This window comes from Heptranchias perlo, chromosome 12, assembly GCF_035084215.1.
Source record: "Heptranchias perlo isolate sHepPer1 chromosome 12, sHepPer1.hap1, whole genome shotgun sequence".
Classification (NCBI taxonomy): Eukaryota; Metazoa; Chordata; class Chondrichthyes; order Hexanchiformes; family Hexanchidae; genus Heptranchias; species Heptranchias perlo.
Genome location: NC_090336.1, coordinates 64,599,232 through 64,614,616, shown reverse-complemented (window position 1 = coordinate 64,614,616; position 15,385 = coordinate 64,599,232). Strand labels below are relative to the sequence as shown.

Here is a 15,385-nt window from a genome sequence, read left to right as displayed (position 1 = left end):
CGGTCTGACGGCCGCCGAGTTAGCAGGCGGAAAGCGGTTTGCAGCCTTTCGCTGTACCTCCGACGGGCAGCGCCGCACCTCCGAGCGCTCGGTACCGTCCGCTGCGCCTCGTCCTGCCGCACGCGACGAGCCGTCCCCGGAGGAAATCGGCCTCGGCCCTCCTGAGATATCAGCCTCCATACGGGCGTCACAAATCAGTGGACATGGTCAGCTGCAAAGCAGTGTCATTACAACCTTTCATAAACGACAGGGCAGCACCGCACTGCACCGCACTGCACCCCACACTACATCACACTTGCCTGCCTGCCAGCCTGCCGCTGCCTACTCTCACCAGCGGACCAAAGTGAGGATAACACCCCGAAGCAAGCATCTCCCTTGCCGCCCACCAGCCCACACCATTCCCCTTGCCTGCCTCCCACAAATTCCACCAGCGAGGCAAAGTGAAAATCAACCCCCAAAAAACGCACTCCACACCGGCCATCGCCCGCTATACACCCCCCCCCCCCCCGGGGCGAATATTAAGCCCGAGAACACCGACTGTAACCAACCGCAGTGAAAAGTTGAAGTGGCAACTCATTAACCAGATTTACACTTGGCAACTCATAAACCAAATGAACAAAAAATCTGGTTAATGAGTTGCCCAAAATAAATCTGGTTAATGAGTTGCCACTTCAACTTTTCACTGCGATTGGTTACAGTCGGTGTTCTCGGGCTTAATATTCACCCCGGGGGGGCGGGGGGGGTGATTCTGGGGGTAGTGTCCGGGAGGGTGAGCCTTTTATTCGGCAGGAGGCGTGTGGGGAAATCATCAACCTGTCAGACGATGAGTTGTCACAAATGCCATTGCTTAATGAAAGCTGCGCTCCCGAACTGGACTGACTGACTGTCTGTCTGTTTGTCAAGGGGAGGAAAAGGCGGTGGTGGTGGTGAGGGTGGAGCTTTACGCTCAGGAGGGGAGACTTTCCTTCATGCCAATTAATCTGCAGCAGAAAGTCATCCCCCCCCGACTGGGATTCGAAGCCCGGTCCTGACCACGAGACCACCGGGGAGAGCTGCCTCAAGTCCCTGAGGGACCTGGACACGAGGCCGAGGACACACGCACGCCTGCTGCACTGGCAGCAGCGACCAGCAGGGGGCTGACCGGCTGATCCTTCCCTTTCACAGGCAGGCTTTTGGCCCTCGCTCAAACGACAAAGGTGTTCAGAAGGAAGTCCTGGGGAGGAGGGAGGGAGGCAGGGAAATCAGCACAAAGCAGGTCCCCTGGAATCTCACACCTGCGTCCCAGAAAACAGGTCTCCTGGTCAAAGCAGTCCTGCCCCGTCCTGCCATTAACGTGACAATGGACAGGGCCCGGCAGCTTGAGACACATCTTTTTTTCAATATGCAAGTTCTTTTTAAAAAGGTTTCCTTCCACAGCAGCTCTGAGTAAGAGTGAGAGAGAGAGAGAGAGAGACACTGACTGACACTGACACTGACACTGACACTGACACTGACACACACACACACACACACACACACACACACACACACACACCGTCTCCCATCCGATTGGTGGACTATGGGATTGAAAATCGAACTTTGAGTTTCAATGCAGGGGGGAGAGCGCGAACGCAGCCCCTCCCAACTACCACACGCGCGTTGTTGTTGTTGTAATATAGAACTGCAAGTTGCCGTTGTCGTGGTCGTTTCGAATCAGCACAAAGTAGGTGCCTCCCTGGAATGTCACACCTGCGTCCCAGAAAACAGGTCTCCCGGTCAAAGCAGTCCCGCCCCGCCCTGGGATTAACATGACAACGGACAGGGCCCAGTCAGGGAGCAGCTTGAGAGACACCTTTCAATAGGCGCTTCTGAAACATTAACGCCTTGTTTCTTCCGACAGTTTAACCAGCGATTAACATGACAACGGACAGGGCCCAGTCAGGGAGCAGCTTGAGAGACGTCTTTCAATAGGCGCTTCTGAAACATTAACGCCTTGTTTCTTTCGACAGTTTAACCAGCCTTTAACACGCCTTGTGTTTTTATTTCCCATTTCCAGCCAGCCAGCCAGCCAGCCAGCCGAGCCGAGCCAGCATCTGCAGTATTTTTTTTGATTGGTCTTGCCTGCCGTGGAATGAATGTTTCAACACGAGCTGCTGATTGTCAGCACCTCACCTCTTTCTCAATTGGCCGTTGCAATCTCACTCGCTCACTCATCGTGAGACACGTCACGTCACTAGTTTTACTTAAAGAGGTTTCCTTCCACGGCAGTTCGTTAGTGACTGAGACTGACTGACGGAGGTCCGTTGAGACACAACCCTCCCCCATCTGATTGGTGGCCTACTGGCAAATTTACCAATCTGTCAAGCAATCCTGGCAAGAAAGGAAAAAACGGCAACTTCTTTAAACTCATCCACTGTTGCAATTAGAAACGGTGGCAAAAAATGTGGCCAGAGTGGGAGAGAACGGCAGTGCTTCGAGACTGCTTTCAACACCGGCAGCCAGAGAACAAAGAGGGAGGGCAAACAGGACCCGAGATCAATTCGCATCGAGCGCGGTATCGCTTCTCGGCCTTTTGGCTAAGATCAAGTGTAGTATCTGTTCTTATCAGTTTAATATCTGATACGTCCCCTATCTGGGGACCATATATTAAATTGATTTTTGGAACAGGGAGATGGAATAGGGGCTTGCTCCGTCCACTCCACGCATCGACCCAGTATTGCAGTGTCTCTGGGAACGGTGCACCTCCCTGTGGGGAGATATTCAAAAGGAAAAACAGCTCTTTCCCAGTGTCTCTGTGTGTGTGTGTGTGTGTGTGTGTGTGTGTGTTTTATTACTGAGAATAAAGCTGATATCTCTCTCTCTCTCTCTCTCTTACACTCAGAGCTGCTGTGGAAGGAAACCGTTTTAAAAAGAACTTTCTCAGCTCAGTGGTATTTTTTTCTTCTCCAAGGCTGAGTGCCGCTCGCACGGAGCGATATAATTCAAAGTGCAAAATAACTTGGCGTCGTTGACTTGAAACAAGCAGGGTCTGCTTCCAAATGAAAGCTGCGCTCCCGAACTGGACTGACTGTCTGTCTGTCTGTCTGTTTGTCAAGGGGTGGAAAAGGCGGCGGTGGTGGTGAGGGTGGAGCATTACGCACAGGAGGGGAGACTTTCTTTCAGAGGTGCCAATTAATCTGCAGCAGAAAGTCATCCCCCCCGACCGGGATTCGAAGCCCGGTCCTGACCACGAGACCACCGGGGAGAGTTGCCTCAAGTCCCTGAGGGACCTGGACACGAGGCCGAATACACACGCACGCCTGCTGCACTGGCAGCAGCGACCAACAGGGGGCTGACCGGCTGATCCTTCCCTTTCACAGGCAGGCTTTTGGCCCTCGCTGAAACGACAAAGGTGTTCAGAAGGAAGTCCTGGGGGGGAGGGAGGGAGGCAGGGAAATCAGCACAAAGCAGGTCCCCTGGAATCTCACACCTGCGTCCCAGAAAACAGGTCTCCTGGTCAAAGCAGTCCTGCCCCGTCCTGCCATTAACGTGACAATGGACAGGGCCCCGGCAGCTTGAGACACATCTTTTTTTCAATATGCAAGTTCTTTTTAAAAAGGTTTCCTTCCACAGCAGCTCTGAGTAAGAGTGAGAGAGAGTGAGAGAGAGAGAGACACTGACTGACACTGACACTGACACTGACACACACACTGACACACACACACACACACACACACACACACACACACACCGTCTCCCATCCGATTGGTGGACTATGGGATTGAAAATCGAACTTTGAGTTTCAATGCAGGGGGGAGAGCGCGAACGCAGCCCCTCCCAACTACCACACGCGCGTTGTTGTTGTTGTAATATAGAACTGCAAGTTGCCGTTGTCGTGGTCGTTTCGAATCAGCACAAAGTAGGTGCCTCCCTGGAATGTCACACCTGCGTCCCAGAAAACAGGTCTCCCGGTCAAAGCAGTCCCGCCCCGCCCTGGGATTAACATGACAACGGACAGGGCCCAGTCAGGGAGCAGCTTGAGAGACACCTTTCAATAGGCGCTTCTGAAACATTAACGCCTTGTTTCTTCCGACAGTTTAACCAGCGATTAACATGACAACGGACAGGGCCCAGTCAGGGAGCAGCTTGAGAGACACCTTTCAATAGGCGCTTCTGAAACATTAACGCCTTGTTTCTTCCGACAGTTTAACCAGCGATTAACATGACAACGGACAGGGCCCAGTCAGGGAGCAGCTTGAGAGACACCTTTCAATAGGCGCTTCTGAAACATTAACGCCTTGTTTCTTTCGACAGTTTAACCAGCCTTTAACACGCCTTGTGTTTTTATTTCCCATTTCCAGCCAGCCAGCCAGCCAGCCAGCCAGCCAGCCAGCCAGCCGAGCCGAGCCAGCATCTGCAGTATTTTTTTTGATTGGTCTTGCCTGCCGTGGAATGAATGTTTCAACACGAGCTGCTGATTGTCAGCACCTCACCTCTTTCTCAATTGGCCGTTGCAATCTCACTCACTCGCTGTGAGACACGTCACGTCACTAGTTTTACTCAAAGAGGTTTCCTTCCACGGCAGTGAGTTAGTGACTGAGACTGACTGACGGAGGTCCGTTGAGACACAACCCTCCCCCATCTGATTGGTGGCCTACTGGCAAATTTACCAATCTGTCAAGCAATCCTGGCAAGAAAGGAAAAAACGGCAACTTCTTTAAACTCATCCACTGTTGCAATTAGAAACGGTGGCAAAAAATGTGGCCAGAGTGGGAGAGAACGGCAGTGCTTCGAGACTGCTTTCAACACCGGCAGCCAGAGAACAAAGAGGGAGGGCAAACAGGACCCGAGATCAATTCGCATCGAGCGCGGTATCGCTTCTCGGCCTTTTGGCTAAGATCGAGCGTGTTCCTTTTCGGGCTTATTTGGATCTGAGCGGACTGGAACGCTGGCCGCGACCTCGTGCGCTCGCAAAGTGCGGACTTTGCTGTGATTGGTCGTTTGTGTGCTGGCTCCGCCCCTAAATTTGCATAAGGACCAAATCAACACTGCAATGGCAGGGAAGGGTTCCTGGTGAAAGCAGTCCTGCCACTGACATGACAATGGACAGGGCCCGGCAGCTTGAGACACATCTTTCTTTCAATATGCAAGTCCTTTTTAAAAAAGTTTCCTTCCACAGCAGCTCTGAGTGAGAGAGAGAGAGAGAGAGAGACTGACTCACTGACTGATACTGACACCGACACACACACACACACACACACACATTATTTATTATTATTTTAAACGACAAAGCTGTTCAGAAGGAAGTCCTGGGGGGAAGGCAGGCAGGGAGGGACGGACACAGGGAAGTCCGCACAAAACAGGTCCCCTGGAACCTCTGACCCAGAAAAACGGGTTCCTGGTGAAAGCAGTCCTGCCATTGACATGACAATGGACAGGGCCCGGCAGCTTGAGACACATCTTTCTTTCAATATGCAAGTTCTTTTTAAAAAAGTTTCCTTCCACAGCAGCTCTGAGTAAGAGAGAGAGAGAGAGAGAGAGACACTCACTCACTGACTGATACTGACACCGACACACACACACACACACACACACACATATTATTTATTATTATTTTTAATTGATTTTTAGAACAGGGAGATGGACTAGGGGCTTGCTCCGTCCACTCCACGCATCGACCCAGTATTGCAGTGTTTCTGGGAACGGTGCAGCTCCCCGTGGGGAGATATTCAAAAGGAAAAACAGCTGTTTCCCAGTGTCTCTGTGTGTGTGTGTGTGTGTGTTATTACTGAGAATAAAGCTGATATCTCTCTCTCTCTCTCTCTCTCTCTCACTCAGAGCTGCTGTGGAAGGAAACCGTTTTAAAAAGAACTTTCTCAGCTCAGTGGTATTTTTTTCTTCTCCAAGGCTGAGTGCCGCTCGCACGTAGCGATATAATTCAAAGTGCAAAATAACTTGGCGTCGTTGACTTTAAACAAGCAGGGTCTGCTTCCAAATGAAAGCTGCGCTCCCGAACTGGACTGTCTGTCTGTCTGACTGTCTGTTTGTCAAGGGGTGGAAAAGGCGGTGGTGGTGGTGAGGGTGGAGCATTACGCTCAGGAGGGGAGACTTTCTTTCAGAGGTGCCAATTAATCTGTAGCAGAAAGTCATCCCCCCCGACCGGGATTCGAAGCCCGGTCCTGACCACGAGACCACCGGGGAGAGTTGCCTCAAGTCCCTGAGGGACCTGGACACGAGGCCGAGGACACACGCACGCCTGCTGCACTGGCAGCAGCGACCAGCAGGGTTCCGACCGGCTGATCCTTCCCTTTCACAGGCAGGTTTTTGGCCCTCGCTCAAACGACAAAGGTGTTCAGAAGGAAGTCCTGGGGGGAAGGCAGGCAGGGAGGGACGGACACAGGGAAGTCCGCACAAAACAGGTCCCCTGGAACCTCTGACCCACAAAACCGGGTTCCTGGTGAAAGCAGTCCTGCCATTGACAGGACAATGGACAGGGCCCGGCAGCTTGAGACACATCTTTCTTTCAATAAGCAAGTTCTTTTTAAAAAAGTTTCCTTCCACAGCAGCTCTGAGTGAGAGAGAGAGAGAGAGAGAGAGAGAGAGACACTGACTCACTGACTGATACTGACACCGACACACACACACACACATTATTTATTATTATTTTAAACGACAAAGCTGTTCAGAAGGAAGTCCTGGGGGGAAGGCAGGCAGGGAGGGACGGACACAGGGAAGTCCGCACAAAACAGGTCCTTTGGAACCTCTGACCCACAAAACCGGGTTCCTGGTGAAAGCAGTCCTGCCATTGACATGACAATGGACAGGGCCCGGCAGCTTGAGACACATCTTTCTTTCAATATGCAAGTTCTTTTTAAAAAAGTTTCCTTCCACAGCAGCTCTGAGTGAGAGAGAGAGAGAGAGAGAGAGAGAGACACTGACTGACTGACTGATACTGACACCGACACACACACACACACACACACACACACACACACATATTATTTATTATTATTTTTAATTGATTTTTAGAACAGGGAGATGGAATAGGGGCTTGCTCCGTCCACTCCACGCATCGACCCAGTATTGCAGTGTTTCTGGGAACGGTGCAGCTCCCCGTGGGGAGATATTCAAAAGGAAAATCAGCTCTTTCCCAGTGTCTCTGTGTGTGTGTGTGTGTGTGTGTGTGTGTGTGTGTATTATTACTGAGAATAAAGCTGATATCTCTCTCTCTCTCTCACTCAGAGCTGCTGTGGAAGGAAACCTTTTTAAAAAGAACTTTCTCAGCTCAGTGGTATTTTTTTCTTCTCCAAGGCTGAGTGCCGCTCGCACGTAGCGATATAATTCAAAGTGCAAAATAACTTGGCGTCGTTGACTTGAAACAAGCAGGGTCTGCTTCCAAATGAAAGCTGCGCTCCCGAACTGGACTGACTGACTGTCTGTCTGTCTGTCTGTCCGTTTGTCAAGGGGTGGAAAAGGCGGCGGTGGTGGTGAGGGTGGAGCTTTACGCTCAGGAGGGGAGACTTTCTTTCAGAGGTGCCAATTCATCTGCAGCAGAAAGTCATCCCCCCCGACCGGGATTCGAAGCCCGGTCCTGACCACGAGACCACCGGGGAGAGTTGCCTCAAGTCCCTGAGGGACCTGGACACGAGGCCGAGGACACACGCACGCCTGCTGCACTGGCAGCAGCGACCAACAGGGGGCTGACCGGCTGATCCTTCCCTTTCACAGGCAGGCTTTTGGCCCTCGCTCAAACGACAAAGGTGTTCAGAAGGAAGTCCTGGGGGGAAGGCAGGCAGGGAGGGACGGACACAGGGAAGTCCGCACAAAACAGGTCCCCTGGAACCTCTGACCCAGAAAACCGGGTTCCTGGTGAAAGCAGTCCTGCCACTGACAGGACAATGGACAGGGCCCGGCAGCTTGAGACACATCTTTCTTTCAATAAGCAAGTTCTTTTTAAAAAAGTTTCCTTCCACAGCAGCTCTGAGTGTGAGAGAGAGAGAGGAGAGAGAGAGACACTGACTCACTGACTGACACCGACACACACACACACACACACACACACACACACACACACACACATATTATTTATTATTATTTTAAACGACAAAGGTGTTCAGAAGGAAGTCCTGGGGGGAAGGCAGGCAGGGAGGGACGGACACAGGGAAGTCCGCACAAAACAGGTCCCCTGGAACCTCTGACCCAGAAAAACGGGTTCCTGGTGAAAGCAGTCCTGCCATTGACATGACAATGGACAGGGCCCGGCAGCTTGAGACACATCTTTCTTTCAATAAGCAAGTTCTTTTTTAAAAAGTTTCCTTCCACAGCAGCTATGAGTGAGAGAGAGAGAGAGAGAGAGAGAGAGAGACACTGACTCACTGACTGATACTGACACCGACACACACACACACACACACACACACACACACACATATTATTTATTATTATTTTAAATTGATTTTTCGAACAGGGAGATGGAATAGGGGCTTGCTCCGTCCACTCCACGCATCGACCCAGTATTGCAGTGTTTCTGGGAACGGTGCAGCTCCCCGTGGGGAGATATTCAAAAGGAAAAACAGCTCTTTCCCAGTGTCTCTGTGTGTGTGTGTGTGTGTGTGTGTGTGTGTGTATTATTACTGAGAATAAAGCTGATATCTCTCTCTCTCTCTCTCTCTCTCACTCAGAGCTGCTGTGGAAGGAAACCGTTTTAAAAAGAACTTTCTCAGCTCAGTGGTATTTTTTTCTTCTCCAAGGCTGAGTGCCGCTCGCACGTAGCGATATAATTCAAAGTGCAAAATAACTTGGCGTCGTTGACTTTAAACAAGCAGGGTCTGCTTCCAAATGAAAGCTGCGCTCCCGAACTGGACTGTCTGTCTGTCTGTCTGTCTGCTTGTCAAGGGGAGGAAAAGGCGGCGGTGGTGGTGAGGGTGGAGCTTTACGCTCAGGAGGGGAGACTTTCTTTCAGAGGTGCCAATTAATCTGTAGCAGAAAGTCATCCCCCCCGACCGGGATTCGAAGCCCGGTCCTGACCACAAGACCACCGGGGAGAGTTGCCTCAAGTCCCTGAGGGACCTGGACACGAGGCCGAATACACACGCACGCCTGCTGCACTGGCAGCAGCGACCAACAGGGGGCTGACCGGCTGATCCTTCCCTTTCACAGGCAGGCTTTTGGCCCTCGCTGAAACGACAAAGGTGTTCAGAAGGAAGTCCTGGGGGGAAGGCAGGCAGGGAGGGACGGACACAGGGAAGTCCGCACAAAACAGGTCCCCTGGAACCTCTGACCCAGAAAACCGGGTTCCTGGTGAAAGCAGTCCTGCCATTGACATGACAATGGACAGGGCCCGGCAGCTTGAGACACATCTTTCTTTCAATATGCAAGTTCTTTTTAAAAAAGTTTCCTTCCACAGCAGCTCTGAGTGAGAGAGAGAGAGAGAGAGAGAGAGAGACACTGACTCACTGACTGATACTGACACCGACACACACACACACACACACACACACACACACACACACACATATTATTTATTATTATTTTTAATTGATTTTTAGAACAGGGAGATGGAATAGGGGCTTGCTCCGTCCACTCCACGCATCGACCCAGTATTGCAGTGTCTCTGGGAACGGTGCAGCTCCCCGTGGGGAGATATTCAAAAGGAAAATCAGCTCTTTCCCAGTGTCTCTGTGTGTGTGTGTGTGTGTGTGTGTGTGTGTATTATTACTGAGAATAAAGCTGATATCTCTCTCTCTCTCTCTCTCCCTCTCTCTCTCTCACTCAGAGCTGCTGTGGAAGGAAACCTTTTTAAAAAGAACTTTCTCAGCTCAGTGGTATTTTTTTCTTCTCCAAGGCTGAGTGCCGCTCGCACGTAGCGATATAATTCAAAGTGCAAAATAACTTGGCGTCGTTGACTTTAAACAAGCAGGGTCTGCTTCCAAATGAAAGCTGCGCTCCCGAACTGGACTGACTGTCTGTCTGTCTGTCTGTCTGTTTGTCAAGGGGTGGAAAAGGCGGTGGTGGTGGTGAGGGTGGAGCATTACGCACAGGAGGGGAGACTTTCTTTCAGAGGTGCCAATTAATCTGCAGCAGAAAGTCATCCCCCCCCAACCGGGATTCGAAGCCCGGTCCTGACCACGAGACCACCGGGGAGAGTTGCCTCAAGTCCCTGAGGGACCTGGACACGAGGCCGAATACACACGCACGCCTGCTGCACTGGCAGCAGCGACCAGCAGGGGGCTGACCGGCTGATCCTTCCCTTTCACAGGCAGGCTTTTGGCCCTCGCTCAAACGACAAAGGTGTTCAGAAGGAAGTCCTGGGGGGAAGGCAGGCAGGGAGGGACGGACACAGGGAAGTCCGCACAAAACAGGTCCCCTGGAACCTCTGACCCAGAAAACCGGGTTCCTGGTGAAAGCAGTCCTGCCATTGACATGACAATGGACAGGGCCCGGCAGCTTGAGACACATCTTTCTTTCAATAAGCAAGTTCTTTTTAAAAAAGTTTCCTTCCACAGCAGCTCTGAGTGTGAGGGAGAGAGAGAGAGAGAGAGAGAGAGACACTGACTGACTGACTGATACTGACACCGACACACACACACACACACACACACACACACATATTATTTATTATTATTTTAAATTGATTTTTAGAACAGGGAGATGGAAAAGGGGCTTGCTCCGTCCACTCCACGCATCGACCCAGTATTGCAGTGTCTCTGGGAACGGTGCAGCTCCCCGTGGGGAGATATTCAAAAGGAAAAACAGCTCTTTCCCAGTGTCTCTGTGTGTGTGTGTGTGTGTGTGTGTGTGTATTATTACTGAGAATAAAGCTGATATCTCTCTCTCTCTCTCTCTCTCTCTCTCTCACTCAGAGCTGCTGTGGAAGGAAACCGTTTTAAAAAGACCTTTCTCAGCTCAGTGGTATTTTTTTCTTCTCCAAGGCTGAGTGCCGCTCGCACGTAGCGATATAATTCAAAGTGCAAAATAACTTGGCGTCGTTGACTTTAAACAAGCAGGGTCTGCTTCCAAATGAAAGCTGCGCTCCCGAACTGGACTGACTGTCTGTCTGTCTGTCTGTCTGTTTGTCAAGGGGTGGAAAAGGCGGCGGTGGTGGTTAAGGGTGGAGCTTTACGCTCAGGAGGGGAGACTTTCTTTCAGAGGTGCCAATTAATCTGCAGCAGAAAGTCATCCCCCCCCGACCGGGATTCGAAGCCCGGTCCTGACCACGAGACCACCGGGGAGAGTTGCCTCAAGTCCCTGAGGGACCTGGACACGAGGCCGAGGACACACGCACGCCTGCTGCACTGGCAGCAGCGACCAGCAGGGTTCCGACCGGCTGATCCTTCCCTTTCACAGGCAGGCTTTTGGCCCTCGCTCAAACGACAAAGGTGTTCAGAAGGAAGTCCTGGGGGGAAGGCATGGAGGGACGGACACAGGGAAGTCCGCACAAAACAGGTCCCCTGGAACCTCTGACCCAGAAAACCGGGTTCCTGGTGAAAGCAGTCCTGCCCCGCCCTGCCATTAACATGACAATGGACAGGGCCCGGACCAGGCGCAGCGGACGGTAGCGAGCAGTCGGAGGGTGAAAATCCGCCAGTGGGTGAAAAGGAGAGCCGTGCGGTGAGAGGAGGCGGAAAGCGGTTCGCAGACTTTCGCTGTACCTCCGGCGGGCAGCGCCGCACCTCCGAGCGCTCGGTACCGTCCGCTGCGCCTCGTCCTGCCGCACGCGACGAGCCGTCCCCGGAGGAAATCGGCCTCGGCCTTCCTGAGATATCAGTCTCCAGGTGGGACAGAAAAACCGGGGGCCCCCGGCTCGCTTTCGGCGGCCCGCTAGTCGACTTCCCGTCGTGCGAACGCGATCCTTCCGGTACCTTTCGGTGCCCCTTGCCCGACTCTAGCTCCGGTGGTAAAGCGGAGTCGGTCGGTCTGACGGCCGCCGAGTTAGCAGGCGGAAAGCGGTTTGCAGCCTTTCGCTGTACCTCCGGCGGGCAGCGCCGCACCTCCGAGCGCTCGGTACCGTCCGCTGCGCCTCGTCCTGCCGCACGCGACGAGCCGTCCCCGGAGGAAATCGGCCTCGGCCCTCCTGAGATATCAGCCTCCATACGGGCGTCACAAATCAGTGGACATGGTCAGCTGCAAAGCAGTGTCATTACAACCTTTCATAAACGACAGGGCAGCACCGCACTGCACTGCACTGCACTGCACCCCACACTACATCACACTTGCCTGCCGGCCTGCCTGCCGCTGCCTACTCTCACCAGCGGACCAAAGTGAGGATAACACCCCGAAGCAAGCATCTCCCTTGCCGCCCACCAGCCCACACCAATCCCCTTGCCTGCCTCCCACAAATTCCACCAGCGAGGCAAAGTGAAAATCAACCCCCAAAAAACGCACTCCACACCGGCCATCGCCCGCTATACACCCCCCCCCCCCCCCCCCGGGGTGAATATTAAGCCCGAGAACACCGACTGTAACCAACTGCAGTGAAAAGTTGAAGTGGCAACTCATTAACCAGATTTACACTTGGCAACTCATAAACCAAATGAACAAAAAATCTGGTTAATGAGTTGCCCAAAATAAATCTGGTTAATGAGTTGCCACTTCAACTTTTCACTGCGGTTGGTTACAGTCGGTGTTCTCGGGCTTAATATTCACCCCGGGGGGGCGGGGTGGGTGATTCTGGGGGTAGTGTCCGGGAGGGTGAGCCTTTTATTCGGCAGGAGGCGTGTGGGGAAATCATCAACCTGTCAGACGATGAGTTGTCACAAACGCCATTGCTTAATGAAAGCTGCGCTCCCGAACTGGACTGACTGTCTGTCTGTCTGTCTGTCTGTTTGTCAAGGGGAGGAAAAGGCGGTGGCGGTGGTGGTGAGGGTGGAGCATTCCGCTCAGGAGGGGAGACTTTCCTTCATGCCAATTAATCTGCAGCAGAAAGTCATCCCCCCCCGACCGGGATTCGAAGCCCGGTCCTGACCACGAGACCACCGGGGAGAGCTGCCTCAAGTCCCTGAGGGACCTGGACACGAGGCCGAGGACACACGCACGCCTGCTGCACTGGCAGCAGCGACCAGCAGGGGGCTGACCGGCTGATCCTTCCCTTTCACAGGCAGGCTTTTGGCCCTCGCTCAAACGACAAAGGTGTTCAGAAGGAAGTCCTGGGGGGGAGGGAGGGAGGCAGGGAAATCAGCACAAAGCAGGTCCCCTGGAATCTCACACCTGCGTCCCAGAAAACAGGTCTCCTGGTCAAAGCAGTCCTGCCCCGTCCTGCCATTAACGTGACAATGGACAGGGCCCGGCAGCTTGAGACACATCTTTTTTTCAATATGCAAGTTCTTTTTAAAAAGGTTTCCTTCCACAGCAGCTCTGAGTAAGAGTGAGAGAGAGAGAGAGAGAGAGAGAGACTGACACTGACACTGACACTGACACTGACACACACACACACACACACACACACACACACCGTCTCCCATCCGATTGGTGGACTATGGGATTGAAAATCGAACTTTGAGTTTCAATGCAGGGGGGAGAGCGCGAACGCAGCCCCTCCCAACTACCACACGCGCGTTGTTGTTGTTGTAATATAGAACTGCAAGTTGCCGTTGTCGTGGTCGTTTCGAATCAGCACAAAGTAGGTGCCTCCCTGGAATGTCACACCTGCGTCCCAGAAAACAGGTCTCCCGGTCAAAGCAGTCCCGCCCCGCCCTGGGATTAACATGACAACGGACAGGGCCCAGTCAGGGAGCAGCTTGAGAGACACCTTTCAATAGGCGCTTCTGAAACATTAACGCCTTGTTTCTTCCGACAGTTTAACCAGCGATTAACATGACAACGGACAGGGCCCAGTCAGGGAGCAGCTTGAGAGACACCTTTCAATAGGCGCTTCTGAAACATTAACGCCTTGTTTCTTCCGACAGTTTAACCAGCGATTAACATGACAACGGACAGGGCCCAGTCAGGGAGCAGCTTGAGAGACACCTTTCAATAGGCGCTTCTGAAACATTAACGCCTTGTTTCTTTCGACAGTTTAACCAGCCTTTAACACGCCTTGTGTTTTTATTTCCCATTTCCAGCCAGCCAGCCAGCCAGCCAGCCAGCCAGCCGAGCCGAGCCAGCATCTGCAGTATTTTTTTTGATTGGTCTTGCCTGCCGTGGAATGAATGTTTCAACACGAGCTGCTGATTGTCAGCACCTCACCTCTTTCTCAATTGGCCGTTGCAATCTCACTCACTCGCTGTGAGACACGTCACGTCACTAGTTTTACTCAAAGAGGTTTCCTTCCACGGCAGTGAGTTAGTGACTGAGACTGACTGACGGAGGTCCGTTGAGACACAACCCTCCCCCATCTGATTGGTGGCCTACTGGCAAATTTACCAATCTGTCAAGCAATCCTGGCAAGAAAGGAAAAAACGGCAACTTCTTTAAACTCATCCACTGTTGCAATTAGAAACGGTGGCAAAAAATGTGGCCAGAGTGGGAGAGAACGGCAGTGCTTCGAGACTGCTTTCAACACCGGCAGCCAGAGAACAAAGAGGGAGGGCAAACAGGACCCGAGATCAATTCGCATCGAGCGCGGTATCGCTTCTCGGCCTTTTGGCTAAGATCGAGCGTGTTCCTTTTCGGGCTTATTTGGATCTGAGCGGACTGGAACGCTGGCCGCGACCTCGTGCGCTCGCAAAGTGCGGACTTTGCTGTGATTGGTCGTTTGTGTGCTGGCTCCGCCCCTAAATTTGCATAAGGACCAAATCAACACTGCAATGGCAGGGAAGGGTTCCTGGTGAAAGCAGTCCTGCCACTGACATGACAATGGACAGGGCCCGGCAGCTTGAGACACATCTTTCTTTCAATATGCAAGTCCTTTTTAAAAAAGTTTCCTTCCACAGCAGCTCTGAGTGAGAGAGAGAGAGAGAGAGAGACTGACTCACTGACTGATACTGACACCGACACACACACACACACACACACACATTATTTATTATTATTTTAAACGACAAAGCTGTTCAGAAGGAAGTCCTGGGGGGAAGGCAGGCAGGGAGGGACGGACACAGGGAAGTCCGCACAAAACAGGTCCCCTGGAACCTCTGACCCAGAAAAACGGGTTCCTGGTGAAAGCAGTCCTGCCATTGACATGACAATGGACAGGGCCCGGCAGCTTGAGACACATCTTTCTTTCAATATGCAAGTTCTTTTTAAAAAAGTTTCCTTCCACAGCAGCTCTGAGTAAGAGAGAGAGAGAGAGAGAGACACTCACTCACTGACTGATACTGACACCGACACACACACACACACACACACACACATATTATTTATTATTATTTTTAATTGATTTTTAGAACAGGGAGATGGACTAGGGGCTTGCTCCGTCCACTCCACGCATCGACCCAGTATTGCAGTGTTTCTGGGAACGGTGCAGCTCCCCGTGGGGAGATATTCAAAAGGA

General features: G+C 52.3%; 1 non-coding gene and 6 pseudogenes across 1 annotated transcript; all 7 read left to right on the top strand.

Annotated features, from left to right (window-relative positions):
• Positions 1-2,535: 2,535 nt before the first annotated feature.
• Positions 2,536-2,726, top strand: LOC137330354 (U2 spliceosomal RNA). The gene has a single exon (XR_010965033.1). It is a non-coding gene; the product is annotated as a U2 spliceosomal RNA (small nuclear RNA).
• Positions 2,727-5,557: 2,831 nt separating this feature from the next.
• Positions 5,558-5,674, top strand: LOC137329761 (U2 spliceosomal RNA; annotated as a pseudogene).
• A 1,281-nt stretch (positions 5,675-6,955) lies between these two features.
• On the top strand, positions 6,956-7,072 carry LOC137329463 (U2 spliceosomal RNA; annotated as a pseudogene).
• A 1,316-nt stretch (positions 7,073-8,388) lies between these two features.
• Positions 8,389-8,505, top strand: LOC137329073 (U2 spliceosomal RNA; annotated as a pseudogene).
• A 969-nt stretch (positions 8,506-9,474) lies between these two features.
• Positions 9,475-9,591, top strand: LOC137329348 (U2 spliceosomal RNA; annotated as a pseudogene).
• Positions 9,592-10,567: 976 nt separating this feature from the next.
• On the top strand, positions 10,568-10,684 carry LOC137329037 (U2 spliceosomal RNA; annotated as a pseudogene).
• Positions 10,685-15,246: 4,562 nt separating this feature from the next.
• On the top strand, positions 15,247-15,363 carry LOC137329760 (U2 spliceosomal RNA; annotated as a pseudogene).
• The last annotated feature ends 22 nt before the right edge of the window (positions 15,364-15,385 follow it).